Source organism: Schistocerca gregaria, chromosome 2, assembly GCF_023897955.1.
Source record: "Schistocerca gregaria isolate iqSchGreg1 chromosome 2, iqSchGreg1.2, whole genome shotgun sequence".
Taxonomy (NCBI): domain Eukaryota; kingdom Metazoa; phylum Arthropoda; class Insecta; order Orthoptera; family Acrididae; genus Schistocerca; species Schistocerca gregaria.
Window position 1 is genome coordinate 1,016,658,209 of NC_064921.1, and position 24,484 is coordinate 1,016,682,692.

The 24,484-nt window shown below is 51.9% G+C and overlaps 75 non-coding genes across 75 annotated transcripts; 50 read left to right on the forward strand and 25 right to left on the reverse strand.

Annotated features, from left to right (window-relative positions):
• The first annotated feature begins 167 nt into the window (after positions 1-167).
• Positions 168-240, forward strand: Trnav-cac (transfer RNA valine (anticodon CAC)). Its single transcript has one exon. It is a non-coding gene; the product is annotated as a tRNA-Val (tRNA).
• A 158-nt stretch (positions 241-398) lies between these two features.
• On the forward strand, positions 399-471 carry Trnav-aac (transfer RNA valine (anticodon AAC)). The gene has a single exon. It is a non-coding gene; the product is annotated as a tRNA-Val (tRNA).
• Positions 472-664: 193 nt separating this feature from the next.
• Positions 665-736, reverse strand: Trnap-ugg (transfer RNA proline (anticodon UGG)). The gene has a single exon. It is a non-coding gene; the product is annotated as a tRNA-Pro (tRNA).
• A 412-nt stretch (positions 737-1,148) lies between these two features.
• On the forward strand, positions 1,149-1,221 carry Trnav-cac (transfer RNA valine (anticodon CAC)). The gene has a single exon. It is a non-coding gene; the product is annotated as a tRNA-Val (tRNA).
• Positions 1,222-1,379: 158 nt separating this feature from the next.
• Trnav-aac (transfer RNA valine (anticodon AAC)) lies at positions 1,380-1,452 on the forward strand. Its single transcript has one exon. It is a non-coding gene; the product is annotated as a tRNA-Val (tRNA).
• A 193-nt stretch (positions 1,453-1,645) lies between these two features.
• Positions 1,646-1,717, reverse strand: Trnap-ugg (transfer RNA proline (anticodon UGG)). The gene has a single exon. It is a non-coding gene; the product is annotated as a tRNA-Pro (tRNA).
• A 412-nt stretch (positions 1,718-2,129) lies between these two features.
• On the forward strand, positions 2,130-2,202 carry Trnav-cac (transfer RNA valine (anticodon CAC)). The gene has a single exon. It is a non-coding gene; the product is annotated as a tRNA-Val (tRNA).
• A 158-nt stretch (positions 2,203-2,360) lies between these two features.
• On the forward strand, positions 2,361-2,433 carry Trnav-aac (transfer RNA valine (anticodon AAC)). Its single transcript has one exon. It is a non-coding gene; the product is annotated as a tRNA-Val (tRNA).
• A 193-nt stretch (positions 2,434-2,626) lies between these two features.
• Trnap-ugg (transfer RNA proline (anticodon UGG)) lies at positions 2,627-2,698 on the reverse strand. Its single transcript has one exon. It is a non-coding gene; the product is annotated as a tRNA-Pro (tRNA).
• Positions 2,699-3,110: 412 nt separating this feature from the next.
• Trnav-cac (transfer RNA valine (anticodon CAC)) lies at positions 3,111-3,183 on the forward strand. Its single transcript has one exon. It is a non-coding gene; the product is annotated as a tRNA-Val (tRNA).
• Positions 3,184-3,341: 158 nt separating this feature from the next.
• On the forward strand, positions 3,342-3,414 carry Trnav-aac (transfer RNA valine (anticodon AAC)). Its single transcript has one exon. It is a non-coding gene; the product is annotated as a tRNA-Val (tRNA).
• Positions 3,415-3,607: 193 nt separating this feature from the next.
• Trnap-ugg (transfer RNA proline (anticodon UGG)) lies at positions 3,608-3,679 on the reverse strand. Its single transcript has one exon. It is a non-coding gene; the product is annotated as a tRNA-Pro (tRNA).
• Positions 3,680-4,091: 412 nt separating this feature from the next.
• On the forward strand, positions 4,092-4,164 carry Trnav-cac (transfer RNA valine (anticodon CAC)). Its single transcript has one exon. It is a non-coding gene; the product is annotated as a tRNA-Val (tRNA).
• A 158-nt stretch (positions 4,165-4,322) lies between these two features.
• Positions 4,323-4,395, forward strand: Trnav-aac (transfer RNA valine (anticodon AAC)). Its single transcript has one exon. It is a non-coding gene; the product is annotated as a tRNA-Val (tRNA).
• A 193-nt stretch (positions 4,396-4,588) lies between these two features.
• Trnap-ugg (transfer RNA proline (anticodon UGG)) lies at positions 4,589-4,660 on the reverse strand. Its single transcript has one exon. It is a non-coding gene; the product is annotated as a tRNA-Pro (tRNA).
• Positions 4,661-5,072: 412 nt separating this feature from the next.
• On the forward strand, positions 5,073-5,145 carry Trnav-cac (transfer RNA valine (anticodon CAC)). The gene has a single exon. It is a non-coding gene; the product is annotated as a tRNA-Val (tRNA).
• Positions 5,146-5,303: 158 nt separating this feature from the next.
• Positions 5,304-5,376, forward strand: Trnav-aac (transfer RNA valine (anticodon AAC)). The gene has a single exon. It is a non-coding gene; the product is annotated as a tRNA-Val (tRNA).
• Positions 5,377-5,569: 193 nt separating this feature from the next.
• On the reverse strand, positions 5,570-5,641 carry Trnap-ugg (transfer RNA proline (anticodon UGG)). The gene has a single exon. It is a non-coding gene; the product is annotated as a tRNA-Pro (tRNA).
• Positions 5,642-6,053: 412 nt separating this feature from the next.
• On the forward strand, positions 6,054-6,126 carry Trnav-uac (transfer RNA valine (anticodon UAC)). The gene has a single exon. It is a non-coding gene; the product is annotated as a tRNA-Val (tRNA).
• Positions 6,127-6,284: 158 nt separating this feature from the next.
• On the forward strand, positions 6,285-6,357 carry Trnav-aac (transfer RNA valine (anticodon AAC)). The gene has a single exon. It is a non-coding gene; the product is annotated as a tRNA-Val (tRNA).
• Positions 6,358-6,550: 193 nt separating this feature from the next.
• Trnap-ugg (transfer RNA proline (anticodon UGG)) lies at positions 6,551-6,622 on the reverse strand. The gene has a single exon. It is a non-coding gene; the product is annotated as a tRNA-Pro (tRNA).
• A 412-nt stretch (positions 6,623-7,034) lies between these two features.
• Positions 7,035-7,107, forward strand: Trnav-cac (transfer RNA valine (anticodon CAC)). Its single transcript has one exon. It is a non-coding gene; the product is annotated as a tRNA-Val (tRNA).
• A 158-nt stretch (positions 7,108-7,265) lies between these two features.
• Trnav-aac (transfer RNA valine (anticodon AAC)) lies at positions 7,266-7,338 on the forward strand. Its single transcript has one exon. It is a non-coding gene; the product is annotated as a tRNA-Val (tRNA).
• Positions 7,339-7,531: 193 nt separating this feature from the next.
• Positions 7,532-7,603, reverse strand: Trnap-ugg (transfer RNA proline (anticodon UGG)). Its single transcript has one exon. It is a non-coding gene; the product is annotated as a tRNA-Pro (tRNA).
• A 412-nt stretch (positions 7,604-8,015) lies between these two features.
• Trnav-cac (transfer RNA valine (anticodon CAC)) lies at positions 8,016-8,088 on the forward strand. Its single transcript has one exon. It is a non-coding gene; the product is annotated as a tRNA-Val (tRNA).
• A 158-nt stretch (positions 8,089-8,246) lies between these two features.
• Trnav-aac (transfer RNA valine (anticodon AAC)) lies at positions 8,247-8,319 on the forward strand. The gene has a single exon. It is a non-coding gene; the product is annotated as a tRNA-Val (tRNA).
• Positions 8,320-8,512: 193 nt separating this feature from the next.
• On the reverse strand, positions 8,513-8,584 carry Trnap-ugg (transfer RNA proline (anticodon UGG)). Its single transcript has one exon. It is a non-coding gene; the product is annotated as a tRNA-Pro (tRNA).
• A 412-nt stretch (positions 8,585-8,996) lies between these two features.
• Positions 8,997-9,069, forward strand: Trnav-cac (transfer RNA valine (anticodon CAC)). Its single transcript has one exon. It is a non-coding gene; the product is annotated as a tRNA-Val (tRNA).
• A 158-nt stretch (positions 9,070-9,227) lies between these two features.
• On the forward strand, positions 9,228-9,300 carry Trnav-aac (transfer RNA valine (anticodon AAC)). Its single transcript has one exon. It is a non-coding gene; the product is annotated as a tRNA-Val (tRNA).
• A 193-nt stretch (positions 9,301-9,493) lies between these two features.
• Trnap-ugg (transfer RNA proline (anticodon UGG)) lies at positions 9,494-9,565 on the reverse strand. Its single transcript has one exon. It is a non-coding gene; the product is annotated as a tRNA-Pro (tRNA).
• A 412-nt stretch (positions 9,566-9,977) lies between these two features.
• On the forward strand, positions 9,978-10,050 carry Trnav-cac (transfer RNA valine (anticodon CAC)). Its single transcript has one exon. It is a non-coding gene; the product is annotated as a tRNA-Val (tRNA).
• Positions 10,051-10,208: 158 nt separating this feature from the next.
• Trnav-aac (transfer RNA valine (anticodon AAC)) lies at positions 10,209-10,281 on the forward strand. The gene has a single exon. It is a non-coding gene; the product is annotated as a tRNA-Val (tRNA).
• Positions 10,282-10,474: 193 nt separating this feature from the next.
• Trnap-ugg (transfer RNA proline (anticodon UGG)) lies at positions 10,475-10,546 on the reverse strand. The gene has a single exon. It is a non-coding gene; the product is annotated as a tRNA-Pro (tRNA).
• Positions 10,547-10,958: 412 nt separating this feature from the next.
• Positions 10,959-11,031, forward strand: Trnav-cac (transfer RNA valine (anticodon CAC)). The gene has a single exon. It is a non-coding gene; the product is annotated as a tRNA-Val (tRNA).
• A 158-nt stretch (positions 11,032-11,189) lies between these two features.
• On the forward strand, positions 11,190-11,262 carry Trnav-aac (transfer RNA valine (anticodon AAC)). The gene has a single exon. It is a non-coding gene; the product is annotated as a tRNA-Val (tRNA).
• Positions 11,263-11,455: 193 nt separating this feature from the next.
• Trnap-ugg (transfer RNA proline (anticodon UGG)) lies at positions 11,456-11,527 on the reverse strand. The gene has a single exon. It is a non-coding gene; the product is annotated as a tRNA-Pro (tRNA).
• A 412-nt stretch (positions 11,528-11,939) lies between these two features.
• On the forward strand, positions 11,940-12,012 carry Trnav-cac (transfer RNA valine (anticodon CAC)). Its single transcript has one exon. It is a non-coding gene; the product is annotated as a tRNA-Val (tRNA).
• A 158-nt stretch (positions 12,013-12,170) lies between these two features.
• Trnav-aac (transfer RNA valine (anticodon AAC)) lies at positions 12,171-12,243 on the forward strand. Its single transcript has one exon. It is a non-coding gene; the product is annotated as a tRNA-Val (tRNA).
• Positions 12,244-12,436: 193 nt separating this feature from the next.
• Trnap-ugg (transfer RNA proline (anticodon UGG)) lies at positions 12,437-12,508 on the reverse strand. Its single transcript has one exon. It is a non-coding gene; the product is annotated as a tRNA-Pro (tRNA).
• Positions 12,509-12,920: 412 nt separating this feature from the next.
• On the forward strand, positions 12,921-12,993 carry Trnav-cac (transfer RNA valine (anticodon CAC)). Its single transcript has one exon. It is a non-coding gene; the product is annotated as a tRNA-Val (tRNA).
• A 158-nt stretch (positions 12,994-13,151) lies between these two features.
• Trnav-aac (transfer RNA valine (anticodon AAC)) lies at positions 13,152-13,224 on the forward strand. The gene has a single exon. It is a non-coding gene; the product is annotated as a tRNA-Val (tRNA).
• Positions 13,225-13,417: 193 nt separating this feature from the next.
• On the reverse strand, positions 13,418-13,489 carry Trnap-ugg (transfer RNA proline (anticodon UGG)). Its single transcript has one exon. It is a non-coding gene; the product is annotated as a tRNA-Pro (tRNA).
• A 412-nt stretch (positions 13,490-13,901) lies between these two features.
• Trnav-cac (transfer RNA valine (anticodon CAC)) lies at positions 13,902-13,974 on the forward strand. Its single transcript has one exon. It is a non-coding gene; the product is annotated as a tRNA-Val (tRNA).
• A 158-nt stretch (positions 13,975-14,132) lies between these two features.
• On the forward strand, positions 14,133-14,205 carry Trnav-aac (transfer RNA valine (anticodon AAC)). Its single transcript has one exon. It is a non-coding gene; the product is annotated as a tRNA-Val (tRNA).
• Positions 14,206-14,398: 193 nt separating this feature from the next.
• On the reverse strand, positions 14,399-14,470 carry Trnap-ugg (transfer RNA proline (anticodon UGG)). Its single transcript has one exon. It is a non-coding gene; the product is annotated as a tRNA-Pro (tRNA).
• Positions 14,471-14,882: 412 nt separating this feature from the next.
• On the forward strand, positions 14,883-14,955 carry Trnav-cac (transfer RNA valine (anticodon CAC)). The gene has a single exon. It is a non-coding gene; the product is annotated as a tRNA-Val (tRNA).
• A 158-nt stretch (positions 14,956-15,113) lies between these two features.
• On the forward strand, positions 15,114-15,186 carry Trnav-aac (transfer RNA valine (anticodon AAC)). The gene has a single exon. It is a non-coding gene; the product is annotated as a tRNA-Val (tRNA).
• A 193-nt stretch (positions 15,187-15,379) lies between these two features.
• On the reverse strand, positions 15,380-15,451 carry Trnap-ugg (transfer RNA proline (anticodon UGG)). The gene has a single exon. It is a non-coding gene; the product is annotated as a tRNA-Pro (tRNA).
• Positions 15,452-15,863: 412 nt separating this feature from the next.
• On the forward strand, positions 15,864-15,936 carry Trnav-cac (transfer RNA valine (anticodon CAC)). The gene has a single exon. It is a non-coding gene; the product is annotated as a tRNA-Val (tRNA).
• A 158-nt stretch (positions 15,937-16,094) lies between these two features.
• Trnav-aac (transfer RNA valine (anticodon AAC)) lies at positions 16,095-16,167 on the forward strand. Its single transcript has one exon. It is a non-coding gene; the product is annotated as a tRNA-Val (tRNA).
• A 193-nt stretch (positions 16,168-16,360) lies between these two features.
• On the reverse strand, positions 16,361-16,432 carry Trnap-ugg (transfer RNA proline (anticodon UGG)). Its single transcript has one exon. It is a non-coding gene; the product is annotated as a tRNA-Pro (tRNA).
• A 411-nt stretch (positions 16,433-16,843) lies between these two features.
• Positions 16,844-16,916, forward strand: Trnav-cac (transfer RNA valine (anticodon CAC)). Its single transcript has one exon. It is a non-coding gene; the product is annotated as a tRNA-Val (tRNA).
• Positions 16,917-17,074: 158 nt separating this feature from the next.
• On the forward strand, positions 17,075-17,147 carry Trnav-aac (transfer RNA valine (anticodon AAC)). Its single transcript has one exon. It is a non-coding gene; the product is annotated as a tRNA-Val (tRNA).
• Positions 17,148-17,340: 193 nt separating this feature from the next.
• Trnap-ugg (transfer RNA proline (anticodon UGG)) lies at positions 17,341-17,412 on the reverse strand. Its single transcript has one exon. It is a non-coding gene; the product is annotated as a tRNA-Pro (tRNA).
• A 463-nt stretch (positions 17,413-17,875) lies between these two features.
• On the forward strand, positions 17,876-17,948 carry Trnav-cac (transfer RNA valine (anticodon CAC)). The gene has a single exon. It is a non-coding gene; the product is annotated as a tRNA-Val (tRNA).
• A 158-nt stretch (positions 17,949-18,106) lies between these two features.
• On the forward strand, positions 18,107-18,179 carry Trnav-aac (transfer RNA valine (anticodon AAC)). Its single transcript has one exon. It is a non-coding gene; the product is annotated as a tRNA-Val (tRNA).
• A 193-nt stretch (positions 18,180-18,372) lies between these two features.
• Positions 18,373-18,444, reverse strand: Trnap-ugg (transfer RNA proline (anticodon UGG)). Its single transcript has one exon. It is a non-coding gene; the product is annotated as a tRNA-Pro (tRNA).
• A 412-nt stretch (positions 18,445-18,856) lies between these two features.
• Trnav-cac (transfer RNA valine (anticodon CAC)) lies at positions 18,857-18,929 on the forward strand. The gene has a single exon. It is a non-coding gene; the product is annotated as a tRNA-Val (tRNA).
• A 158-nt stretch (positions 18,930-19,087) lies between these two features.
• Positions 19,088-19,160, forward strand: Trnav-aac (transfer RNA valine (anticodon AAC)). Its single transcript has one exon. It is a non-coding gene; the product is annotated as a tRNA-Val (tRNA).
• A 193-nt stretch (positions 19,161-19,353) lies between these two features.
• Positions 19,354-19,425, reverse strand: Trnap-ugg (transfer RNA proline (anticodon UGG)). Its single transcript has one exon. It is a non-coding gene; the product is annotated as a tRNA-Pro (tRNA).
• Positions 19,426-19,888: 463 nt separating this feature from the next.
• Trnav-cac (transfer RNA valine (anticodon CAC)) lies at positions 19,889-19,961 on the forward strand. Its single transcript has one exon. It is a non-coding gene; the product is annotated as a tRNA-Val (tRNA).
• A 158-nt stretch (positions 19,962-20,119) lies between these two features.
• Positions 20,120-20,192, forward strand: Trnav-aac (transfer RNA valine (anticodon AAC)). The gene has a single exon. It is a non-coding gene; the product is annotated as a tRNA-Val (tRNA).
• A 193-nt stretch (positions 20,193-20,385) lies between these two features.
• Positions 20,386-20,457, reverse strand: Trnap-ugg (transfer RNA proline (anticodon UGG)). The gene has a single exon. It is a non-coding gene; the product is annotated as a tRNA-Pro (tRNA).
• A 412-nt stretch (positions 20,458-20,869) lies between these two features.
• Positions 20,870-20,942, forward strand: Trnav-cac (transfer RNA valine (anticodon CAC)). Its single transcript has one exon. It is a non-coding gene; the product is annotated as a tRNA-Val (tRNA).
• A 158-nt stretch (positions 20,943-21,100) lies between these two features.
• Positions 21,101-21,173, forward strand: Trnav-aac (transfer RNA valine (anticodon AAC)). The gene has a single exon. It is a non-coding gene; the product is annotated as a tRNA-Val (tRNA).
• Positions 21,174-21,366: 193 nt separating this feature from the next.
• Positions 21,367-21,438, reverse strand: Trnap-ugg (transfer RNA proline (anticodon UGG)). Its single transcript has one exon. It is a non-coding gene; the product is annotated as a tRNA-Pro (tRNA).
• A 412-nt stretch (positions 21,439-21,850) lies between these two features.
• Trnav-cac (transfer RNA valine (anticodon CAC)) lies at positions 21,851-21,923 on the forward strand. The gene has a single exon. It is a non-coding gene; the product is annotated as a tRNA-Val (tRNA).
• A 158-nt stretch (positions 21,924-22,081) lies between these two features.
• Trnav-aac (transfer RNA valine (anticodon AAC)) lies at positions 22,082-22,154 on the forward strand. The gene has a single exon. It is a non-coding gene; the product is annotated as a tRNA-Val (tRNA).
• Positions 22,155-22,345: 191 nt separating this feature from the next.
• Trnap-ugg (transfer RNA proline (anticodon UGG)) lies at positions 22,346-22,417 on the reverse strand. Its single transcript has one exon. It is a non-coding gene; the product is annotated as a tRNA-Pro (tRNA).
• A 411-nt stretch (positions 22,418-22,828) lies between these two features.
• Trnav-cac (transfer RNA valine (anticodon CAC)) lies at positions 22,829-22,901 on the forward strand. The gene has a single exon. It is a non-coding gene; the product is annotated as a tRNA-Val (tRNA).
• Positions 22,902-23,059: 158 nt separating this feature from the next.
• Trnav-aac (transfer RNA valine (anticodon AAC)) lies at positions 23,060-23,132 on the forward strand. The gene has a single exon. It is a non-coding gene; the product is annotated as a tRNA-Val (tRNA).
• Positions 23,133-23,323: 191 nt separating this feature from the next.
• Positions 23,324-23,395, reverse strand: Trnap-ugg (transfer RNA proline (anticodon UGG)). Its single transcript has one exon. It is a non-coding gene; the product is annotated as a tRNA-Pro (tRNA).
• Positions 23,396-23,807: 412 nt separating this feature from the next.
• Trnav-cac (transfer RNA valine (anticodon CAC)) lies at positions 23,808-23,880 on the forward strand. Its single transcript has one exon. It is a non-coding gene; the product is annotated as a tRNA-Val (tRNA).
• Positions 23,881-24,038: 158 nt separating this feature from the next.
• On the forward strand, positions 24,039-24,111 carry Trnav-aac (transfer RNA valine (anticodon AAC)). The gene has a single exon. It is a non-coding gene; the product is annotated as a tRNA-Val (tRNA).
• A 191-nt stretch (positions 24,112-24,302) lies between these two features.
• On the reverse strand, positions 24,303-24,374 carry Trnap-ugg (transfer RNA proline (anticodon UGG)). Its single transcript has one exon. It is a non-coding gene; the product is annotated as a tRNA-Pro (tRNA).
• Positions 24,375-24,484: the final 110 nt, after the last annotated feature.

A 24,484-nucleotide genomic window follows, 5' to 3' on the forward strand; every position in this document is an offset into this window, starting at 1 on the left:
CGTTAGGGGTGCTACGGCAGACACCTTCTCGAGCACCCCGAAGACTTCTTGAGCCCTTGGCTGTGATGGTTTCCAGGCTGTCAAAAGAACTGTCGCGTGTGCATTCACGGACGGGAGAGAGGCTGAGGTAATTGCGAGTGAACGGAGTTGGACTCCTCCAGTTCGCAGTTTCCGTAGTGTAGCGGTTATCACGTCTGCTTCACACGCAGAAGGTCCCCGGTTCGATCCCGGGCGGGAACAGTATTTTTCTGCCTATGTCGTATTGTACTCCAGTGAGCCACGACATGTGAGGATCTTCTGCATGTACCTTTGTTCTGCAAGTAGCGCATTTATTTAATTTCTTAGTAACGATGACAACACCAGCACGAGTTGTCTCTAATGTAAGGCGCACACAAGTAGTTTCCGTGGTGTAGCGGTTATCACGTCTGCCTAACACGCAGAAGGTCCCCGTGTCGATCCCGGGCGGAAACACTTTTTTATCATTAAAAACAAGACATACTAACATGCATCTGCTACCATCTGTACCCAAAAACCTTCGTAATCGCCTTCACACGTCAGATCAGTGTCAATTGCTCACACCAAATATGAATTTCATTTGATACTGACGCCGAGCATTTTGCGTCGACTCAGCCACTCACGTGCGACCAGTTTGCACAAAACGCTAGGGCTCGTCCGGGATTTGAACCCGGGACCTCCTGCACCCAAAGCAGGAATCATACCCCTAGACCAACGAGCCATCTGACGTGGCAAATGACTATTATTTCAGTGCACTGGGTCCCTCGATGTGGTCCAGGGTGCTCTGGAAAGTCTCGTGTAGGCTGGCGGGATGGGGGCGGCGCGAATTCCCGCGGTCGGCGGCCTTCCTGGGCTATTGGTACCTTCATGTAGAGCTGCCGCTGGGCTCGCACTCCCTGCTGCTAAGAAAGTGATTGCTTTTGCTGCTATGATTTGCAATCACGACTGCGGGAAACGCCGCTATTTCGTTAGGGGTGCTACGGCAGACACCTTCTCGAGCACCCCGAAGACTTCTTGAGCCCTTGGCTGTGATGGTTTCCAGGCTGTCAAAAGAACTGTCGCGTGTGCATTCACGGACGGGAGAGAGGCTGAGGTAATTGCGAGTGAACGGAGATGGACTCCTCCCGTTCGCAGTTTCCGTAGTGGAGCGGTTATCACGTCTGCTTCACACGCAGAAGGTCCCCGGTTCGATCCCGGGCGGGAACAGTATTTTCCTGCCTATGTCGTATTGTACTCCAGTGAGCCACGACATGTGAGGATCTTCTGCATGTACCTTTGTTCTGCAAGTAGCGCATTTATTTAATTTCTTAGTAACGATGACAACACCAGCACGAGTTGTCTCTAATGTAAGGCGCACACAAGTAGTTTCCGTGGTGTAGCGGTTATCACGTCTGCCTAACACGCAGAAGGTCCCCGTGTCGATCCCGGGCGGAAACACTTTTTTATCATTAAAAACAAGACATACTAACATGCATCTGCTACCATCTGTACCCAAAAACCTTCGTAATCGCCTTCACACGTCAGATCAGTGTCAATTGCTCACATCAAATATGAATTTCATTTGATACTGACGCCGAGCATTTTGCGTCGACTCAGCCACTCACGTGCGACCAGTTTGCACAAAACGCTAGGGCTCGTCCGGGATTTGAACCCGGGACCTCCTGCACCCAAAGCAGGAATCATACCCCTAGACCAACGAGCCATCTGACGTGGCAAATGACTATTATTTCAGTGCACTGGGTCCCTCGATGTGGTCCAGGGTGCTCTGGAAAGTCTCGTGTAGGCTGGCGGGATGGGGGCGGCGCGAATTCCCGCGGTCGGCGGCCTTCCTGGGCTATTGGTACCTTCATGTAGAGCTGCCGCTGGGCTCGCACTCCCTGCTGCTAAGAAAGTGATTGCTTTTGCTGCTATGATTTGCAATCACGACTGCGGGAAACGCCGCTATTTCGTTAGGGGTGCTACGGCAGACACCTTCTCGAGCACCCCGAAGACTTCTTGAGCCCTTGGCTGTGATGGTTTCCAGGCTGTCAAAAGAACTGTCGCGTGTGCATTCACGGACGGGAGAGAGGCTGAGGTAATTGCGAGTGAACGGAGATGGACTCCTCCCGTTCGCAGTTTCCGTAGTGGAGCGGTTATCACGTCTGCTTCACACGCAGAAGGTCCCCGGTTCGATCCCGGGCGGGAACAGTATTTTCCTGCCTATGTCGTATTGTACTCCAGTGAGCCACGACATGTGAGGATCTTCTGCATGTACCTTTGTTCTGCAAGTAGCGCATTTATTTAATTTCTTAGTAACGATGACAACACCAGCACGAGTTGTCTCTAATGTAAGGCGCACACAAGTAGTTTCCGTGGTGTAGCGGTTATCACGTCTGCCTAACACGCAGAAGGTCCCCGTGTCGATCCCGGGCGGAAACACTTTTTTATCATTAAAAACAAGACATACTAACATGCATCTGCTACCATCTGTACCCAAAAACCTTCGTAATCGCCTTCACACGTCAGATCAGTGTCAATTGCTCACATCAAATATGAATTTCATTTGATACTGACGCCGAGCATTTTGCGTCGACTCAGCCACTCACGTGCGACCAGTTTGCACAAAACGCTAGGGCTCGTCCGGGATTTGAACCCGGGACCTCCTGCACCCAAAGCAGGAATCATACCCCTAGACCAACGAGCCATCTGACGTGGCAAATGACTATTATTTCAGTGCACTGGGTCCCTCGATGTGGTCCAGGGTGCTCTGGAAAGTCTCGTGTAGGCTGGCGGGATGGGGGCGGCGCGAATTCCCGCGGTCGGCGGCCTTCCTGGGCTATTGGTACCTTCATGTAGAGCTGCCGCTGGGCTCGCACTCCCTGCTGCTAAGAAAGTGATTGCTTTTGCTGCTATGATTTGCAATCACGACTGCGGGAAACGCCGCTATTTCGTTAGGGGTGCTACGGCAGACACCTTCTCGAGCACCCCGAAGACTTCTTGAGCCCTTGGCTGTGATGGTTTCCAGGCTGTCAAAAGAACTGTCGCGTGTGCATTCACGGACGGGAGAGAGGCTGAGGTAATTGCGAGTGAACGGAGATGGACTCCTCCCGTTCGCAGTTTCCGTAGTGGAGCGGTTATCACGTCTGCTTCACACGCAGAAGGTCCCCGGTTCGATCCTGGGCGGGAACAGTATTTTCCTGCCTATGTCGTATTGTACTCCAGTGAGCCACGACATGTGAGGATCTTCTGCATGTACCTTTGTTCTGCAAGTAGCGCATTTATTTAATTTCTTAGTAACGATGACAACACCAGCACGAGTTGTCTCTAATGTAAGGCGCACACAAGTAGTTTCCGTGGTGTAGCGGTTATCACGTCTGCCTAACACGCAGAAGGTCCCCGTGTCGATCCCGGGCGGAAACACTTTTTTATCATTAAAAACAAGACATACTAACATGCATCTGCTACCATCTGTACCCAAAAACCTTCGTAATCGCCTTCACACGTCAGATCAGTGTCAATTGCTCACACCAAATATGAATTTCATTTGATACTGACGCCGAGCATTTTGCGTCGACTCAGCCACTCACGTGCGACCAGTTTGCACAAAACGCTAGGGCTCGTCCGGGATTTGAACCCGGGACCTCCTGCACCCAAAGCAGGAATCATACCCCTAGACCAACGAGCCATCTGACGTGGCAAATGACTATTATTTCAGTGCACTGGGTCCCTCGATGTGGTCCAGGGTGCTCTGGAAAGTCTCGTGTAGGCTGGCGGGATGGGGGCGGCGCGAATTCCCGCGGTCGGCGGCCTTCCTGGGCTATTGGTACCTTCATGTAGAGCTGCCGCTGGGCTCGCACTCCCTGCTGCTAAGAAAGTGATTGCTTTTGCTGCTATGATTTGCAATCACGACTGCGGGAAACGCCGCTATTTCGTTAGGGGTGCTACGGCAGACACCTTCTCGAGCACCCCGAAGACTTCTTGAGCCCTTGGCTGTGATGGTTTCCAGGCTGTCAAAAGAACTGTCGCGTGTGCATTCACGGACGGGAGAGAGGCTGAGGTAATTGCGAGTGAACGGAGATGGACTCCTCCCGTTCGCAGTTTCCGTAGTGGAGCGGTTATCACGTCTGCTTCACACGCAGAAGGTCCCCGGTTCGATCCCGGGCGGGAACAGTATTTTCCTGCCTATGTCGTATTGTACTCCAGTGAGCCACGACATGTGAGGATCTTCTGCATGTACCTTTGTTCTGCAAGTAGCGCATTTATTTAATTTCTTAGTAACGATGACAACACCAGCACGAGTTGTCTCTAATGTAAGGCGCACACAAGTAGTTTCCGTGGTGTAGCGGTTATCACGTCTGCCTAACACGCAGAAGGTCCCCGTGTCGATCCCGGGCGGAAACACTTTTTTATCATTAAAAACAAGACATACTAACATGCATCTGCTACCATCTGTACCCAAAAACCTTCGTAATCGCCTTCACACGTCAGATCAGTGTCAATTGCTCACATCAAATATGAATTTCATTTGATACTGACGCCGAGCATTTTGCGTCGACTCAGCCACTCACGTGCGACCAGTTTGCACAAAACGCTAGGGCTCGTCCGGGATTTGAACCCGGGACCTCCTGCACCCAAAGCAGGAATCATACCCCTAGACCAACGAGCCATCTGACGTGGCAAATGACTATTATTTCAGTGCACTGGGTCCCTCGATGTGGTCCAGGGTGCTCTGGAAAGTCTCGTGTAGGCTGGCGGGATGGGGGCGGCGCGAATTCCCGCGGTCGGCGGCCTTCCTGGGCTATTGGTACCTTCATGTAGAGCTGCCGCTGGGCTCGCACTCCCTGCTGCTAAGAAAGTGATTGCTTTTGCTGCTATGATTTGCAATCACGACTGCGGGAAACGCCGCTATTTCGTTAGGGGTGCTACGGCAGACACCTTCTCGAGCACCCCGAAGACTTCTTGAGCCCTTGGCTGTGATGGTTTCCAGGCTGTCAAAAGAACTGTCGCGTGTGCATTCACGGACGGGAGAGAGGCTGAGGTAATTGCGAGTGAACGGAGATGGACTCCTCCCGTTCGCAGTTTCCGTAGTGGAGCGGTTATCACGTCTGCTTCACACGCAGAAGGTCCCCGGTTCGATCCCGGGCGGGAACAGTATTTTCCTGCCTATGTCGTATTGTACTCCAGTGAGCCACGACATGTGAGGATCTTCTGCATGTACCTTTGTTCTGCAAGTAGCGCATTTATTTAATTTCTTAGTAACGATGACAACACCAGCACGAGTTGTCTCTAATGTAAGGCGCACACAAGTAGTTTCCGTGGTGTAGCGGTTATCACGTCTGCCTAACACGCAGAAGGTTCCCGTGTCGATCCCGGGCGGAAACACTTTTTTATCATTAAAAACAAGACATACTAACATGCATCTGCTACCATCTGTACCCAAAAACCTTCGTAATCGCCTTCACACGTCAGATCAGTGTCAATTGCTCACATCAAATATGAATTTCATTTGATACTGACGCCGAGCATTTTGCGTCGACTCAGCCACTCACGTGCGACCAGTTTGCACAAAACGCTAGGGCTCGTCCGGGATTTGAACCCGGGACCTCCTGCACCCAAAGCAGGAATCATACCCCTAGACCAACGAGCCATCTGACGTGGCAAATGACTATTATTTCAGTGCACTGGGTCCCTCGATGTGGTCCAGGGTGCTCTGGAAAGTCTCGTGTAGGCTGGCGGGATGGGGGCGGCGCGAATTCCCGCGGTCGGCGGCCTTCCTGGGCTATTGGTACCTTCATGTAGAGCTGCCGCTGGGCTCGCACTCCCTGCTGCTAAGAAAGTGATTGCTTTTGCTGCTATGATTTGCAATCACGACTGCGGGAAACGCCGCTATTTCGTTAGGGGTGCTACGGCAGACACCTTCTCGAGCACCCCGAAGACTTCTTGAGCCCTTGGCTGTGATGGTTTCCAGGCTGTCAAAAGAACTGTCGCGTGTGCATTCACGGACGGGAGAGAGGCTGAGGTAATTGCGAGTGAACGGAGATGGACTCCTCCCGTTCGCAGTTTCCGTAGTGGAGCGGTTATCACGTCTGCTTTACACGCAGAAGGTCCCCGGTTCGATCCTGGGCGGGAACAGTATTTTCCTGCCTATGTCGTATTGTACTCCAGTGAGCCACGACATGTGAGGATCTTCTGCATGTACCTTTGTTCTGCAAGTAGCGCATTTATTTAATTTCTTAGTAACGATGACAACACCAGCACGAGTTGTCTCTAATGTAAGGCGCACACAAGTAGTTTCCGTGGTGTAGCGGTTATCACGTCTGCCTAACACGCAGAAGGTCCCCGTGTCGATCCCGGGCGGAAACACTTTTTTATCATTAAAAACAAGACATACTAACATGCATCTGCTACCATCTGTACCCAAAAACCTTCGTAATCGCCTTCACACGTCAGATCAGTGTCAATTGCTCACATCAAATATGAATTTCATTTGATACTGACGCCGAGCATTTTGCGTCGACTCAGCCACTCACGTGCGACCAGTTTGCACAAAACGCTAGGGCTCGTCCGGGATTTGAACCCGGGACCTCCTGCACCCAAAGCAGGAATCATACCCCTAGACCAACGAGCCATCTGACGTGGCAAATGACTATTATTTCAGTGCACTGGGTCCCTCGATGTGGTCCAGGGTGCTCTGGAAAGTCTCGTGTAGGCTGGCGGGATGGGGGCGGCGCGAATTCCCGCGGTCGGCGGCCTTCCTGGGCTATTGGTACCTTCATGTAGAGCTGCCGCTGGGCTCGCACTCCCTGCTGCTAAGAAAGTGATTGCTTTTGCTGCTATGATTTGCAATCACGACTGCGGGAAACGCCGCTATTTCGTTAGGGGTGCTACGGCAGACACCTTCTCGAGCACCCCGAAGACTTCTTGAGCCCTTGGCTGTGATGGTTTCCAGGCTGTCAAAAGAACTGTCGCGTGTGCATTCACGGACGGGAGAGAGGCTGAGGTAATTGCGAGTGAACGGAGATGGACTCCTCCCGTTCGCAGTTTCCGTAGTGGAGCGGTTATCACGTCTGCTTCACACGCAGAAGGTCCCCGGTTCGATCCCGGGCGGGAACAGTATTTTCCTGCCTATGTCGTATTGTACTCCAGTGAGCCACGACATGTGAGGATCTTCTGCATGTACCTTTGTTCTGCAAGTAGCGCATTTATTTAATTTCTTAGTAACGATGACAACACCTGCACGAGTTGTCTCTAATGTAAGGCGCACACAAGTAGTTTCCGTGGTGTAGCGGTTATCACGTCTGCCTAACACGCAGAAGGTCCCCGTGTCGATCCCGGGCGGAAACACTTTTTTATCATTAAAAACAAGACATACTAACATGCATCTGCTACCATCTGTACCCAAAAACCTTCGTAATCGCCTTCACACGTCAGATCAGTGTCAATTGCTCACATCAAATATGAATTTCATTTGATACTGACGCCGAGCATTTTGCGTCGACTCAGCCACTCACGTGCGACCAGTTTGCACAAAACGCTAGGGCTCGTCCGGGATTTGAACCCGGGACCTCCTGCACCCAAAGCAGGAATCATACCCCTAGACCAACGAGCCATCTGACGTGGCAAATGACTATTATTTCAGTGCACTGGGTCCCTCGATGTGGTCCAGGGTGCTCTGGAAAGTCTCGTGTAGGCTGGCGGGATGGGGGCGGCGCGAATTCCCGCGGTCGGCGGCCTTCCTGGGCTATTGGTACCTTCATGTAGAGCTGCCGCTGGGCTCGCACTCCCTGCTGCTAAGAAAGTGATTGCTTTTGCTGCTATGATTTGCAATCACGACTGCGGGAAACGCCGCTATTTCGTTAGGGGTGCTACGGCAGACACCTTCTCGAGCACCCCGAAGACTTCTTGAGCCCTTGGCTGTGATGGTTTCCAGGCTGTCAAAAGAACTGTCGCGTGTGCATTCACGGACGGGAGAGAGGCTGAGGTAATTGCGAGTGAACGGAGATGGACTCCTCCCGTTCGCAGTTTCCGTAGTGTAGCGGTTATCACGTCTGCTTCACACGCAGAAGGTCCCCGGTTCGATCCCGGGCGGGAACAGTATTTTCCTGCCTATGTCGTATTGTACTCCAGTGAGCCACGACATGTGAGGATCTTCTGCATGTACCTTTGTTCTGCAAGTAGCGCATTTATTTAATTTCTTAGTAACGATGACAACACCAGCACGAGTTGTCTCTAATGTAAGGCGCACACAAGTAGTTTCCGTGGTGTAGCGGTTATCACGTCTGCCTAACACGCAGAAGGTCCCCGTGTCGATCCCGGGCGGAAACACTTTTTTATCATTAAAAACAAGACATACTAACATGCATCTGCTACCATCTGTACCCAAAAACCTTCGTAATCGCCTTCACACGTCAGATCAGTGTCAATTGCTCACATCAAATATGAATTTCATTTGATACTGACGCCGAGCATTTTGCGTCGACTCAGCCACTCACGTGCGACCAGTTTGCACAAAACGCTAGGGCTCGTCCGGGATTTGAACCCGGGACCTCCTGCACCCAAAGCAGGAATCATACCCCTAGACCAACGAGCCATCTGACGTGGCAAATGACTATTATTTCAGTGCACTGGGTCCCTCGATGTGGTCCAGGGTGCTCTGGAAAGTCTCGTGTAGGCTGGCGGGATGGGGGCGGCGCGAATTCCCGCGGTCGGCGGCCTTCCTGGGCTATTGGTACCTTCATGTAGAGCTGCCGCTGGGCTCGCACTCCCTGCTGCTAAGAAAGTGATTGCTTTTGCTGCTATGATTTGCAATCACGACTGCGGGAAACGCCGCTATTTCGTTAGGGGTGCTACGGCAGACACCTTCTCGAGCACCCCGAAGACTTCTTGAGCCCTTGGCTGTGATGGTTTCCAGGCTGTCAAAAGAACTGTCGCGTGTGCATTCACGGACGGGAGAGAGGCTGAGGTAATTGCGAGTGAACGGAGATGGACTCCTCCCGTTCGCAGTTTCCGTAGTGGAGCGGTTATCACGTCTGCTTCACACGCAGAAGGTCCCCGGTTCGATCCCGGGCGGGAACAGTATTTTCCTGCCTATGTCGTATTGTACTCCAGTGAGCCACGACATGTGAGGATCTTCTGCATGTACCTTTGTTCTGCAAGTAGCGCATTTATTTAATTTCTTAGTAACGATGACAACACCAGCACGAGTTGTCTCTAATGTAAGGCGCACACAAGTAGTTTCCGTGGTGTAGCGGTTATCACGTCTGCCTAACACGCAGAAGGTCCCCGTGTCGATCCCGGGCGGAAACACTTTTTTATCATTAAAAACAAGACATACTAACATGCATCTGCTACCATCTGTACCCAAAAACCTTCGTAATCGCCTTCACACGTCAGATCAGTGTCAATTGCTCACATCAAATATGAATTTCATTTGATACTGACGCCGAGCATTTTGCGTCGACTCAGCCACTCACGTGCGACCAGTTTGCACAAAACGCTAGGGCTCGTCCGGGATTTGAACCCGGGACCTCCTGCACCCAAAGCAGGAATCATACCCCTAGACCAACGAGCCATCTGACGTGGCAAATGACTATTATTTCAGTGCACTGGGTCCCTCGATGTGGTCCAGGGTGCTCTGGAAAGTCTCGTGTAGGCTGGCGGGATGGGGGCGGCGCGAATTCCCGCGGTCGGCGGCCTTCCTGGGCTATTGGTACCTTCATGTAGAGCTGCCGCTGGGCTCGCACTCCCTGCTGCTAAGAAAGTGATTGCTTTTGCTGCTATGATTTGCAATCACGACTGCGGGAAACGCCGCTATTTCGTTAGGGGTGCTACGGCAGACACCTTCTCGAGCACCCCGAAGACTTCTTGAGCCCTTGGCTGTGATGGTTTCCAGGCTGTCAAAAGAACTGTCGCGTGTGCATTCACGGACGGGAGAGAGGCTGAGGTAATTGCGAGTGAACGGAGATGGACTCCTCCCGTTCGCAGTTTCCGTAGTGTAGCGGTTATCACGTCTGCTTCACACGCAGAAGGTCCCCGGTTCGATCCCGGGCGGGAACAGTATTTTCCTGCCTATGTCGTATTGTACTCCAGTGAGCCACGACATGTGAGGATCTTCTGCATGTACCTTTGTTCTGCAAGTAGCGCATTTATTTAATTTCTTAGTAACGATGACAACACCAGCACGAGTTGTCTCTAATGTAAGGCGCACACAAGTAGTTTCCGTGGTGTAGCGGTTATCACGTCTGCCTAACACGCAGAAGGTCCCCGTGTCGATCCCGGGCGGAAACACTTTTTTATCATTAAAAACAAGACATACTAACATGCATCTGCTACCATCTGTACCCAAAAACCTTCGTAATCGCCTTCACACGTCAGATCAGTGTCAATTGCTCACATCAAATATGAATTTCATTTGATACTGACGCCGAGCATTTTGCGTCGACTCAGCCACTCACGTGCGACCAGTTTGCACAAAACGCTAGGGCTCGTCCGGGATTTGAACCCGGGACCTCCTGCACCCAAAGCAGGAATCATACCCCTAGACCAACGAGCCATCTGACGTGGCAAATGACTATTATTTCAGTGCACTGGGTCCCTCGATGTGGTCCAGGGTGCTCTGGAAAGTCTCGTGTAGGCTGGCGGGATGGGGGCGGCGCGAATTCCCGCGGTCGGCGGCCTTCCTGGGCTATTGGTACCTTCATGTAGAGCTGCCGCTGGGCTCGCACTCCCTGCTGCTAAGAAAGTGATTGCTTTTGCTGCTATGATTTGCAATCACGACTGCGGGAAACGCCGCTATTTCGTTAGGGGTGCTACGGCAGACACCTTCTCGAGCACCCCGAAGACTTCTTGAGCCCTTGGCTGTGATGGTTTCCAGGCTGTCAAAAGAACTGTCGCGTGTGCATTCACGGACGGGAGAGAGGCTGAGGTAATTGCGAGTGAACGGAGATGGACTCCTCCCGTTCGCAGTTTCCGTAGTGGAGCGGTTATCACGTCTGCTTCACACGCAGAAGGTCCCCGGTTCGATCCCGGGCGGGAACAGTATTTTCCTGCCTATGTCGTATTGTACTCCAGTGAGCCACGACATGTGAGGATCTTCTGCATGTACCTTTGTTCTGCAAGTAGCGCATTTATTTAATTTCTTAGTAACGATGACAACACCAGCACGAGTTGTCTCTAATGTAAGGCGCACACAAGTAGTTTCCGTGGTGTAGCGGTTATCACGTCTGCCTAACACGCAGAAGGTCCCCGTGTCGATCCCGGGCGGAAACACTTTTTTATCATTAAAAACAAGACATACTAACATGCATCTGCTACCATCTGTACCCAAAAACCTTCGTAATCGCCTTCACACGTCAGATCAGTGTCAATTGCTCACATCAAATATGAATTTCATTTGATACTGACGCCGAGCATTTTGCGTCGACTCAGCCACTCACGTGCGACCAGTTTGCACAAAACGCTAGGGCTCGTCCGGGATTTGAACCCGGGACCTCCTGCACCCAAAGCAGGAATCATACCCCTAGACCAACGAGCCATCTGACGTGGCAAATGACTATTATTTCAGTGCACTGGGTCCCTCGATGTGGTCCAGGGTGCTCTGGAAAGTCTCGTGTAGGCTGGCGGGATGGGGGCGGCGCGAATTCCCGCGGTCGGCGGCCTTCCTGGGCTATTGGTACCTTCATGTAGAGCTGCCGCTGGGCTCGCACTCCCTGCTGCTAAGAAAGTGATTGCTTTTGCTGCTATGATTTGCAATCACGACTGTGGGAAACGCCGCTATTTCGTTAGGGGTGCTACGGCAGACACCTTCTCGAGCACCCCGAAGACTTCTTGAGCCCTTGGCTGTGATGGTTTCCAGGCTGTCAAAAGAACTGTCGCGTGTGCATTCACGGACGGGAGAGAGGCTGAGGTAATTGCGAGTGAACGGAGATGGACTCCTCCCGTTCGCAGTTTCCGTAGTGTAGCGGTTATCACGTCTGCTTCACACGCAGAAGGTCCCCGGTTCGATCCCGGGCGGGAACAGTATTTTCCTGCCTATGTCGTATTGTACTCCAGTGAGCCACGACATGTGAGGATCTTCTGCATGTACCTTTGTTCTACAAGTAGCCCATTTATTAAATTTCTTAGTAACGATGACAACACCAGCACGAGTTGTCTCTAATGTAAGGCGCACACAAGTAGTTTCCGTGGTGTAGCGGTTATCACGTCTGCCTAACACGCAGAAGGTCCCCGTGTCGATCCCGGGCGGAAACACTTTTTTATCATTAAAAACAAGACATACTAACATGCATCTGCTACCATCTGTACCCAAAAACCTTCGTAATCGCCTTCACACGTCAGATCAGTGTCAATTGCTCACATCAAATATGAATTTCATTTGATACTGACGCCGAGCATTTTGCGTCGACTCAGCCACTCACGTGCGACCAGTTTGCACAAAACGCTAGGGCTCGTCCGGGATTTGAACCCGGGACCTCCTGCACCCAAAGCAGGAATCATACCCCTAGACCAACGAGCCATCTGACGTGGCAAATGACTATTATTTCAGTGCACTGGGTCCCTCGATGTGGTCCAGGGTGCTCTGGAAAGTCTCGTGTAGGCTGGCGGGATGGGGGCGGCGCGAATTCCCGCGGTCGGCGGCCTTCCTGGGCTATTGGTACCTTCATGTAGAGCTGCCGCTGGGCTCGCACTCCCTGCTGCTAAGAAAGTGATTGCTTTTGCTGCTATGATTTGCAATCACGACTGTGGGAAACGCCGCTATTTCGTTAGGGGTGCTACGGCAGACACCTTCTCGAGCACCCCGAAGACTTCTTGAGCCCTTGGCTGTGATGGTTTCCAGGCTGTCAAAAGAACTGTCGCGTGTGCATTCACGGACGGGAGAGAGGCTGAGGTAATTGCGAGTGAACGGAGATGGACTCCTCCCGTTCGCAGTTTCCATAGTGTAGCGGTTATCACGTCTGCTTCACACGCAGAAGGTCCCCGGTTCGATCCCGGGCGGGAACAGTATTTTCCTGCCTATGTCGTATTGTACTCCAGTGAGCCACGACATGTGAGGATCTTCTGCATGTACCTTTGTTCTACAAGTAGCCCATTTATTAAATTTCTTAGTAACGATGACAACACCAGCACGAGTTGTCTCTAATGTAAGGCGCACACAAGTAGTTTCCGTGGTGTAGCGGTTATCACGTCTGCCTAACACGCAGAAGGTCCCCGTGTCGATCCCGGGCGGAAACACTTTTTTATCATTAAAAACAAGACATACTAACATGCATCTGCTACCATCTGTACCCAAAAACCTTCGTAATCGCCTTCACACGTCAGATCAGTGTCAATTGCTCACATCAAATATGAATTTCATTTGATACTGACGCCGAGCATTTTGCGTCGACTCAGCCACTCACGTGCGACCAGTTTGCACAAAACGCTAGGGCTCGTCCGGGATTTGAACCCGGGACCTCCTGCACCCAAAGCAGGAATCATACCCCTAGACCAACGAGCCATCTGACGTGGCAAATGACTATTATTTCAGTGCACTGGGTCCCTCGATGTGGTCCAGGGTGCTCTGGAAAGTCTCGTGTAGGCTGGCGGGATGGGGGCGGCGCGAATTCCCGCGGTCGGCGGCCTTCCTGGGCTATTGGTACCTTCATGTAGAGCTGCCGCTGGGCTCGCACTCCCTGCTGCTAAGAAAGTGATTGCTTTTGCTGCTATGATTTGCAATCACGACTGTGGGAAACGCCGCTATTTCGTTAGGGGTGCTACGGCAGACACCTTCTCGAGCACCCCGAAGACTTCTTGAGCCCTTGGCTGTGATGGTTTCCAGGCTGTCAAAAGAACTGTCGCGTGTGCATTCACGGACGGGAGAGAGGCTGAGGTAATTGCGAGTGAACGGAGATGGACTCCTCCCGTTCGCAGTTTCCATAGTGTAGCGGTTATCACGTCTGCTTCACACGCAGAAGGTCCCCGGTTCGATCCCGGGCGGGAACAGTATTTTCCTGCCTATGTCGTATTGTACTCCAGTGAGCCACGACATGTGAGGATCTTCTGCATGTACCTTTGTTCTACAAGTAGCCCATTTATTAAATTTCTTAGTAACGATGACAACACCAGCACGAGTTGTCTCTAATGTAAGGCGCACACAAGTAGTTTCCGTGGTGTAGCGGTTATCACGTCTGCCTAACACGCAGAAGGTCCCCGTGTCGATCCCGGGCGGAAACACTTTTTTATCATTAAAAACAAGACATACTAACATGCATCTGCTACCATCTGTACCCAAAAACCTTCGTAATCGCCTTCACACGTCAGATCAGTGTCAATTGCTCACATCAAATATGAATTTCATTTGATACTGACGCCGAGCATTTTGCGTCGACTCAGCCACTCACGTGCGACCAGTTTGCACAAAACGCTAGGGCTCGTCCGGGATTTGAACCCGGGACCTCCTGCACCCAAAGCAGGAATCATACCCCTAGACCAACGAGCCATCTGACGTGGCAAATGACTATTATTTCAGTGCACTGGGTCCCTCGATGTGGTCCAGGGTGCTCTGGAAAGTCTCGTGTAGGCTGGCGGGATGGGGGCGGCGCGAATTCCCGCGGTCGGCGGCCTTCCTGGGCTATTGGTACCTTCATGTAGAGCTGCCGCTGGGCTCGCACTCCCTGCTGCTAAGAAAGTGATTGCTTTTGCTGCTATGATTTGCAATCACGACTGCGGGAAACGCCGCTATTTCGTTAGGGGTGCTACGGCAGACACCTTCTCGAGCACCCCGAAGACTTCTTGAGCCCTTGGCTGTGATGGTTTCCAGGCTGTCAAAAGAACTGTCGCGTGTGCATTCACGGACGGGAGAGAGGCTGAGGTAATTGCGAGTGAACGGAGATGGACTCCTCAAGTCCGCAGTTTCCGTAGTGGAGCGGTTATCACGTCTGCTTCACACGCAGAAGGTCCCCGGTTCGATCCCGGGCGGGAACAGTATTTTCCTGCCTATGTCGTATTGTACTCCAGTGAGCCACGACATGTGAGGATCTTCTGCATGTACCTTTGTTCTGCAAGTAGCGCATTTATTTAATTTCTTAGTAACGATGACAACACCAGCACGAGTTGTCTCTAATGTAAGGCGCACACAAGTAGTTTCCGTGGTGTAGCGGTTATCACGTCTGCCTAACACGCAGAAGGTCCCCGTGTCGATCCCGGGCGGAAACACTTTTTTATCATTAAAAACAAGACATACTAACATGCATCTGCTACCATCTGTACCCAAAAACCTTCGTAATCGCCTTCACACGTCAGATCAGTGTCAATTGCTCACATCAAATATGAATTTCATTTGATACTGACGCCGAGCATTTTGCGTCGACTCAGCCACTCACGTGCGACCAGTTTGCACAAAACGCTAGGGCTCGTCCGGGATTTGAACCCGGGACCTCCTGCACCCAAAGCAGGAATCATACCCCTAGACCAACGAGCCATCTGACGTGGCAAATGACTACTATTTCAGTGCACTGGGTCCCTCGATGTGGTCCAGGGTGCTCTGGAAAGTCTCGTGTAGGCTGGCGGGATGGGGGCGGCGCGAATTCCCGCGGTCGGCGGCCTTCCTGGGCTATTGGTACCTTCATGTAGAGCTGCCGCTGGGCTCGCACTCCCTGCTGCTAAGAAAGTGATTGCTTTTGCTGCTATGATTTGCAATCACGACTGTGGGAAACGCCGCTATTTCGTTAGGGGTGCTACGGCAGACACCTTCTCGAGCACCCCGAAGACTTCTTGAGCCCTTGGCTGTGATGGTTTCCAGGCTGTCAAAAGAACTGTCGCGTGTGCATTCATGGACGGGAGAGAGGCTGAGGTAATTGCGAGTGAACGGAGATGGACTCCTCAAGTCCGCAGTTTCCGTAGTGGAGCGGTTATCACGTCTGCTTCACACGCAGAAGGTCCCCGGTTCGATCCCGGGCGGGAACAGTATTTTCCTGCCTATGTCGTATTGTACTCCAGTGAGCCACGACATGTGAGGATCTTCTGCATGTACCTTTGTTCTGCAAGTAGCGCATTTATTTAATTTCTTAGTAACGATGACAACACCAGCACGAGTTGTCTCTAATGTAAGGCGCACACAAGTAGTTTCCGTGGTGTAGCGGTTATCACGTCTGCCTAACACGCAGAAGGTCCCCGTGTCGATCCCGGGCGGAAACACTTTTTTATCATTAAAAACAAGACATACTAACATGCATCTGCTACCATCTGTACCCAAAAACCTTCGTAATCGCCTTCACACGTCAGATCAGTGTCAATTGCTCACATCAAATATGAATTTCATTTGATACTGACGCCGAGCATTTTGCGTCGACTCAGCCACTCACGTGCGACCAGTTTGCACAAAACGCTAGGGCTCGTCCGGGATTTGAACCCGGGACCTCCTGCACCCAAAGCAGGAATCATACCCCTAGACCAACGAGCCATCTGACGTGGCAAATGACTATTATTTCAGTGCACTGGGTCCCTCGATGTGGTCCAGGGTGCTCTGGAAAGTCTCGTGTAGGCTGGCGGGATGGGGGCGGCGCGAATTCCCGCGGTCGGCGGCCTTCCTGGGCTATTGGTACCTTCATGTAGAGCTGCCGCTGGGCTCGCACTCCCTGCTGCTAAGAAAGTGATTGCTTTTGCTGCTATGATTTGCAATCACGACTGCGGGAAACGCCGCTATTTCGTTAGGGGTGCTACGGCAGACACCTTCTCAGCACCCCGAAGACTTCTTGAGCCCTTGGCTGTGATGGTCTCCAGGCTGTCAAAAGAACTGTCGCGTGTGCATTCACGGACGGGAGAGAGGCTGAGGTAATTGCGAGTGAACGGAGATGGACTCCTCCCGTTCGCAGTTTCCGTAGTGTAGCGGTTATCACGTCTGCTTCACACGCAGAAGGTCCCCGGTTCGATCCCGGGCGGGAACAGTATTTTCCTGCCTATGTCGTATTGTACTCCAGTGAGCCACGACATGTGAGGATCTTCTGCATGTACCTTTGTTCTGCAAGTAGCGCATTTATTTAATTTCTTAGTAACGATGACAACACCAGCACGAGTTGTCTCTAATGTAAGGCGCACACAAGTAGTTTCCGTGGTGTAGCGGTTATCACGTCTGCCTAACACGCAGAAGGTCCCCGTGTCGATCCCGGGCGGAAACACTTTTTTATCATTAAAAACAAGACATACTAACATGCATCTGCTACCATCTGTACCCAAAAACCTTCGTAATCGCCTTCACACGTCAGATCAGTGTCAATTGCTCACATCAAATATGAATTTCATTTGATACTGACGCCGAGCATTTTGCGTCGACTCAGCCACTCACGTGCGACCAGTTTGCACAAAACGCTAGGGCTCGTCCGGGATTTGAACCCGGGACCTCCTGCACCCAAAGCAGGAATCATACCCCTAGACCAACGAGCCATCTGACGTGGCAAATGACTATTACTTCAGTGCACTGGGTCCCTCGATGTGGTCCAGGGTGCTCTGGAAAGTCTCGTGTAGGCTGGCGGGATGGGGGCGGCGCGAATTCCCGCGGTCGGCGGCCTTCCTGGGCTATTGTTACCTTCATGTAGAGCTGCCGCTGGGCTCGCACTCCCTGCTGCTAAGAAAGTGATTGCTTTTGCTACTGCAGCTGGGCTCGCACTCCCTGCTGCTAAGAAAGTGATTGCTTTTGCTACTATGATTTGCAATCACGACTGCGGGAAACGCCGCTATTTCGTTAGGGGTGCTACGGCAGACACCTTCTCGAGCACCCCGAAGACTTCTTGAGCCCTTGGCTGTGATGGTTTCCAGGCTGTCAAAAGAACTGTCGCGTGTGCATTCACGGACGGGAGAGAGGCTGAGGTAATTGCGAGTGAACGGAGTTGGACTCTTCAAGTCCGCAGTTTCCGTAGTGTAGCGGTTATCACGTCTGCTTCACACGCAGAAGGTCCCCGGTTCGATCCCGGGCGGAAACATCATTTTCCTGCCTATGTCGTATTGTTCTCCAGTGAGCCACGACATGTGAGGATCTTCTGCATGTACCTTTGTTCTGCAAGTAGCGCATTTATTTAATTTTTTAGTTACGATGACAACACCAGCACGAGTTGTCTCTAATGTAAGGCGCACACAAGTAGTTTCCGTGGTGTAGCGGTTATCACGTCTGCCTAACACGCAGAAGGTCCCCGTGTCGATCCCGGGCGGAAACACTTTTTTATCATTAAAAACAAGACATACTAACATGCATCTGCTACCATCTGTACCCAAAAACCTTCGTAATCGCCTTCACACGTCAGATCAGTGTCAATTGCTCACATCAAATATGAAATTCATTTGATACTGCCGCCGAGCATTTTGCGTCGACTCAGCCACTCACGTGCGACCAGTTTGCACAAAACGCTAGAGCTCGTCCGTGATTTGAACCCGGGACCTCCTGCACCCAAAGCAGGAATCATACCCCTAGACCAACGAGCCATCTGACGTGGCAAATGACTATTATTTCAGTGCACTGGGTCCCTCGATGTGGTCCAGGGTGCTCTGGAAAGTCTCGTGTAGGCTGGCGGGATGGGGGCGGCGCGAATTCCCGCGGTCGGCGGCCTTCCTGGGCTATTGGTACCTTCATGTAGAGCTGCCGCTGGGCTCGCACTCCCTGCTGCTAAGAAAGTGATTGCTTTTGCTGCTATGATTTGCAATCACGACTGCGGGAAACGCCGCAATTTCTTTAGGGGTGCTACGGCAGACACCTTCTCGAGCACCCCGAAGACTTCTTGAGCCCTTGGCTGTGATGGTTTCCAGGCTGTCAAAAGAACTGTCGCGTGTGCATTCACGGACGGGAGAGAGGCTGAGGTAATTGCGAGTGAACGGAGATGGACTCCTCCCGTTCGCAGTTTCCGTAGTGTAGCGGTTATCACGTCTGCTTCACACGCAGAAGGTCCCCGGTTCGATCCCGGGCGGGAACAGTATTTTCCTGCGTATGTCGTATTGTACTCCAGTGAGCCACGACATGTGAGGATCTTCTGCATGTACCTTTGTTCTGCAAGTAGCGCATTTATTTAATTTCTTAGTAACGATGACAACACCAGCACGAGTTGTCTCTAATGTAAGGCGCACACAAGTAGTTTCCGTGGTGTAGCGGTTATCACGTCTGCCTAACACGCAGAAGGTCCCCGTGTCGATCCCGGGCGGAAACACTTTTTTATCATTAAAAACAAGACATACTAACATGCATCTGCTACCATCTGTACCCAAAAACCTTCGTAACCGCCTTCACACGTCAGATCAGTGTCAATTGCTCACATCAAATATGAAATTCATTTGATACTGACGCCGAGCATTTTGCGTCGACTCAGCCACTCACGTGCGACCAGTTTGCACAAAACGCTAGGGCTCGTCCGGGATTTGAACCCGGGACCTCCTGCACCCAAAGCAGGAATCATACCCCTAGACCAACGAGCCATCTGACGTGGCAAATGACTATTATTTCAGTGCACTGGGTCCCTCGATGTGGTCCAGGGTGCTCTGGAAAGTCTCGTGTAGGCTGGCGGGATGGGGGCGGCGCGAATTCCCGCGGTCGGCGGCCTTCCTGGGCTATTGGTACCTTCATGTAGAGCTGCCGCTGGGCTCGCACTCCCTGCTGCTAAGAAAGTGATTGCTTTTGCTACTGCAGCTGGGCTCGCACTCCCTGCTGCTAAGAAAGTGATTGCTTTTGCTACTATGATTTGCAATCACGACTGCGGGAAACGCCGCTATTTCGTTAGGGGTGCTACGGCAGACACCTTCTCGAGCACCCCGAAGACTTCTTGAGCCCTTGGCTGTGATGGTTTCCAGGCTGTCAAAAGAACTGTCGCGTGTGCATTCACGGACGGGAGAGAGGCTGAGGTAATTGCGAGTGAACGGAGTTGGACTCTTCAAGTCCGCAGTTTCCGTAGTGTAGCGGTTATCACGTCTGCTTCACACGCAGAAGGTCCCCGGTTCGATCCCGGGCGGAAACATCATTTTCCTGCCTATGTCGTATTGTTCTCCAGTGAGCCACGACATGTGAGGATCTTCTGCATGTACCTTTGTTCTGCAAGTAGCGCATTTATTTAATTTTTTAGTTACGATGACAACACCAGCACGAGTTGTCTCTAATGTAAGGCGCACACAAGTAGTTTCCGTGGTGTAGCGGTTATCACGTCTGCCTAACACGCAGAAGGTCCCCGTGTCGATCCCGGGCGGAAACACTTTTTTATCATTAAAAACAAGACATACTAACATGCATCTGCTACCATCTGTACCCAAAAACCTTCGTAATCGCCTTCACACGTCAGATCAGTGTCAATTGCTCACATCAAATATGAAATTCATTTGATACTGCCGCCGAGCATTTTGCGTCGACTCAGCCACTCACGTGCGACCAGTTTGCACAAAACGCTAGAGCTCGTCCGTGATTTGAACCCGGGACCTCCTGCACCCAAAGCAGGAATCATACCCCTAGACCAACGAGCCATCTGACGTGGCAAATGACTATTATTTCAGTGCACTGGGTCCCTCGATGTGGTCCAGGGTGCTCTGGAAAGTCTCGTGTAGGCTGGCGGGATGGGGGCGGCGCGAATTCCCGCGGTCGGCGGCCTTCCTGGGCTATTGGTACCTTCATGTAGAGCTGCCGCTGGGCTCGCACTCCCTGCTGCTAAGAAAGTGATTGCTTTTGCTGCTATGATTTGCAATCACGACTGCGGGAAACGCCGCAATTTCTTTAGGGGTGCTACGGCAGACACCTTCTCGAGCACCCCGAAGACTTCTTGAGCCCTTGGCTGTGATGGTTTCCAGGCTGTCAAAAGAACTGTCGCGTGTGCATTCACGGACGGGAGAGAGGCTGAGGTAATTGCGAGTGAACGGAGATGGACTCCTCCCGTTCGCAGTTTCCGTAGTGTAGCGGTTATCACGTCTGCTTCACACGCAGAAGGTCCCCGGTTCGATCCCGGGCGGGAACAGTATTTTCCTGCGTATGTCGTATTGTACTCCAGTGAGCCACGACATGTGAGGATCTTCTGCATGTACCTTTGTTCTGCAAGTAGCGCATTTATTTAATTTCTTAGTAACGATGACAACACCAGCACGAGTTGTCTCTAATGTAAGGCGCACACAAGTAGTTTCCGTGGTGTAGCGGTTATCACGTCTGCCTAACACGCAGAAGGTCCCCGTGTCGATCCCGGGCGGAAACACTTTTTTATCATTAAAAACAAGACATACTAACATGCATCTGCTACCATCTGTACCCAAAAACCTTCGTAACCGCCTTCACACGTCAGATCAGTGTCAATTGCTCACATCAAATATGAAATTCATTTGATACTGACGCCGAGCATTTTGCGTCGACTCAGCCACTCACGTGCGACCAGTTTGCACAAAACGCTAGGGCTCGTCCGGGATTTGAACCCGGGACCTCCTGCACCCAAAGCAGGAATCATACCCCTAGACCAACGAGCCATCTGACGTGGCAAATGACTATTATTTCAGTGCACTGGGTCCCTCGATGTGGTCCAGGGTGCTCTGGAAAGTCTCGTGTAGGCTGGCGGGATGGGGGCGGCGCGAATTCCCGCGGTCGGCGGCCTTCCTGGGCTATTGGTACCTTCATGTAGAGCTGCCGCTGGGCTCGCACTCCCTGCTGCTAAGAAAGTGATTGCTTTTGCTGCTATGATTTGCAATCACGACTGCGGGAAACGCCGCTATTTCGTTAGGGGTGCTACGGCAGACACCTTCTCGAGCACCCCGAAGACTTCTTGAGCCCTTGGCTGTGATGGTTTCCAGGCTGTCAAAAGAACTGTCGCGTGTGCATTCACGGACGGGAGAGAGGCTGAGGTAATTGCGAGTGAACGGAGTTGGACTCTTCAAGTCCGCAGTTTCCGTAGTGTAGCGGTTATCACGTCTGCTTCACACGCAGGAGGTCCCCGGTTCGATCCCGGGCGGGAACAGTATTTTCCTGCGTATGTCGTATTGTACTCCAGTGAGCCACGACATGTGAGGATCTTCTGCATGTACCTTTGTTCTGCAAGTAGCGCATTTATTTAATTTCTTAGTAACGATGACAACACCAGCACGAGTTGTCTCTAATGTAAGGCGCACACAAGTAGTTTCCGTGGTGTAGCGGTTATCACGTCTGCCTAACACGCAGAAGGTCCCCGTGTCGATCCCGGGCGGAAACACTTTTTTATCATTAAAAACAAGACATACTAACATGCATCTGCTACCATCTGTACCCAAAAACCTTCGTGATCGCCTTCACACGTCAGATCAGTGTCAATTGCTCACATCAAATATGAAATTCATTTGATACTGACGCCGAGCATTTTGCGTCGACTCAGCCACTCGTGCGACCAGTTTGCACAAAACGCTAGGGCTCGTCCGGGATTTGAACCCGGGACCTCCTGCACCCAAAGCAGGAATCATACCCCTAGACCAACGAGCCATCTGACGTGGCAAATGACTATTATTTCAGTGCACTGGGTCCCTCGATGTGGTCCAGGGTGCTCTGGAAAGTCTCGTGTAGGCTGGCGGGATGGGGGCGGCGCGAATTCCCGCGGTCGGCGGCCTTCCTGGGCTATTGGTACCTTCATGTAGAGCTGCCGCTGGGCTCGCACTCCCTGCTGCTAAGAAAGTGATTGCTTTTGCTGCTATGATTTGCAATCACGACTGCGGGAAACGCCGCTATTTCGTTAGGGGTGCTACGGCAGACACCTTCTCGAGCACCCCGAAGACTTCTTGAGCCCTTGGCTGTGATGGTTTCAGGCTGTCAAAAGAACTGTCGCGTGTGCATTCACGGACGGGAGAGAGGCTGAGGTAATTGCGAGTGAACGGAGGTGGGCTCTTCAAGTCCGCAGTTTCCGTAGTGTAGCGGTTATCACGTCTGCTTCACACGCAGAAGGTCCCCGGTTCGATCCCGGGCGGAAACATCATTTTCCTGCCTATGTCGTATTGTTCTCCAGTGAGCCACGACATGTGAGGATCTTCTGCATGTACCTTTGTTCTGCAAGTAGCGCATTTACTTAATTTTTTAGTTACGATGACAACACCAGCACGAGTTGTCTCTAATGTAAGGCGCACACAAGTAGTTTCCGTGGTGTAGCGGTTATCACGTCTGCCTAACACGCAGAAGGTCCCCGTGTCGATCCCGGGCGGAAACAGTTTTTTATCATTAAAAACAAGACATACTAACATGCATCTGCTACCATCTGTACCCAAAAACCTTCGTAATCGCCTTCACACGTCAGATCAGTGTCAATTGCTCACATCAAATATGAAATTCATTTGATACTGACGCCGAGCATTTTGCGTCGACTCAGCCACTCGTGCGACCAGTTTGCACAAAACGCTAGGGCTCGTCCGGGATTTGAACCCGGGACCTCCTGCACCCAAAGCAGGAATCATACCCCTAGACCAACGAGCCATCTGACGTGGCAAATGACTATTATTTCAGTGCACTGGGTCCCTCGATGTGGTCCAGGGTGCTCTGGAAAGTCTCGTGTAGGCTGGCGGGATGGGGGCGGCGCGAATTCCCGCGGTCGGCGGCCTTCCTGGGCTATTGGTACCTTCATGTAGAGCTGCCGCTGGGCTCGCACTCCCTGCTGCTAAGAAAGTGATTGCTTTTGCTGCTATGATTTGCAATCACGACTGCGGGAAACGCCGCTATTTCGTTAGGGGTGCTACGGCAGACACCTTCTCGAGCACCCCGAAGACTTCTTGAGCCCTTGGCTGTGATGGTTTCCAGGCTGTCAAAAGAACTGTCGCGTGTGCATTCACGGACGGGAGAGAGGCTGAGGTAATTGCGAGTGAACGGAGTTGGACTCTTCAAGTCCGCAGTTTCCGTAGTGTAGCGGTTATCACGTCTGCTTCACACGCAGAAGGTCCCCGGTTCGATCCCGGGCGGGAACAGTATTTTCCTGCGTATGTCGTATTGTACTCCAGTGAGCCACGACATGTGAGGATCTTCTGCATGTACCTTTGTTCTGCAAGTAGCGCATTTATTTAATTTCTTAGTAACGATGACAACACCAGCACGAGTTGTCTCTAATGTAAGGCGCACACAAGTAGTTTCCGTGGTGTAGCGGTTATCACGTCTGCCTAACACGCAGAAGGTCCCCGTGTCGATCCCGGGCGGAAACACTTTTTTATCATTAAAAACAAGACATACTAACATGCATCTGCTACCATCTGTACCCAAAAACCTTCGTGATCGCCTTCACACGTCAGATCAGTGTCAATTGCTCACATCAAATATGAAATTCATTTGATACTGACGCCGAGCATTTTGCGTCGACTCAGCCACTCGTGCGACCAGTTTGCACAAAACGCTAGGGCTCGTCCGGGATTTGAACCCGGGACCTCCTGCACCCAAAGCAGGAATCATACCCCTAGACCAACGAGCCATCTGACGTGGCAAATGACTATTATTTCAGTGCACTGGGTCCCTCGATGTGGTCCAGGGTGCTCTGGAAAGTCTCGTGTAGGCTGGCGGGATGGGGGCGGCGCGAATTCC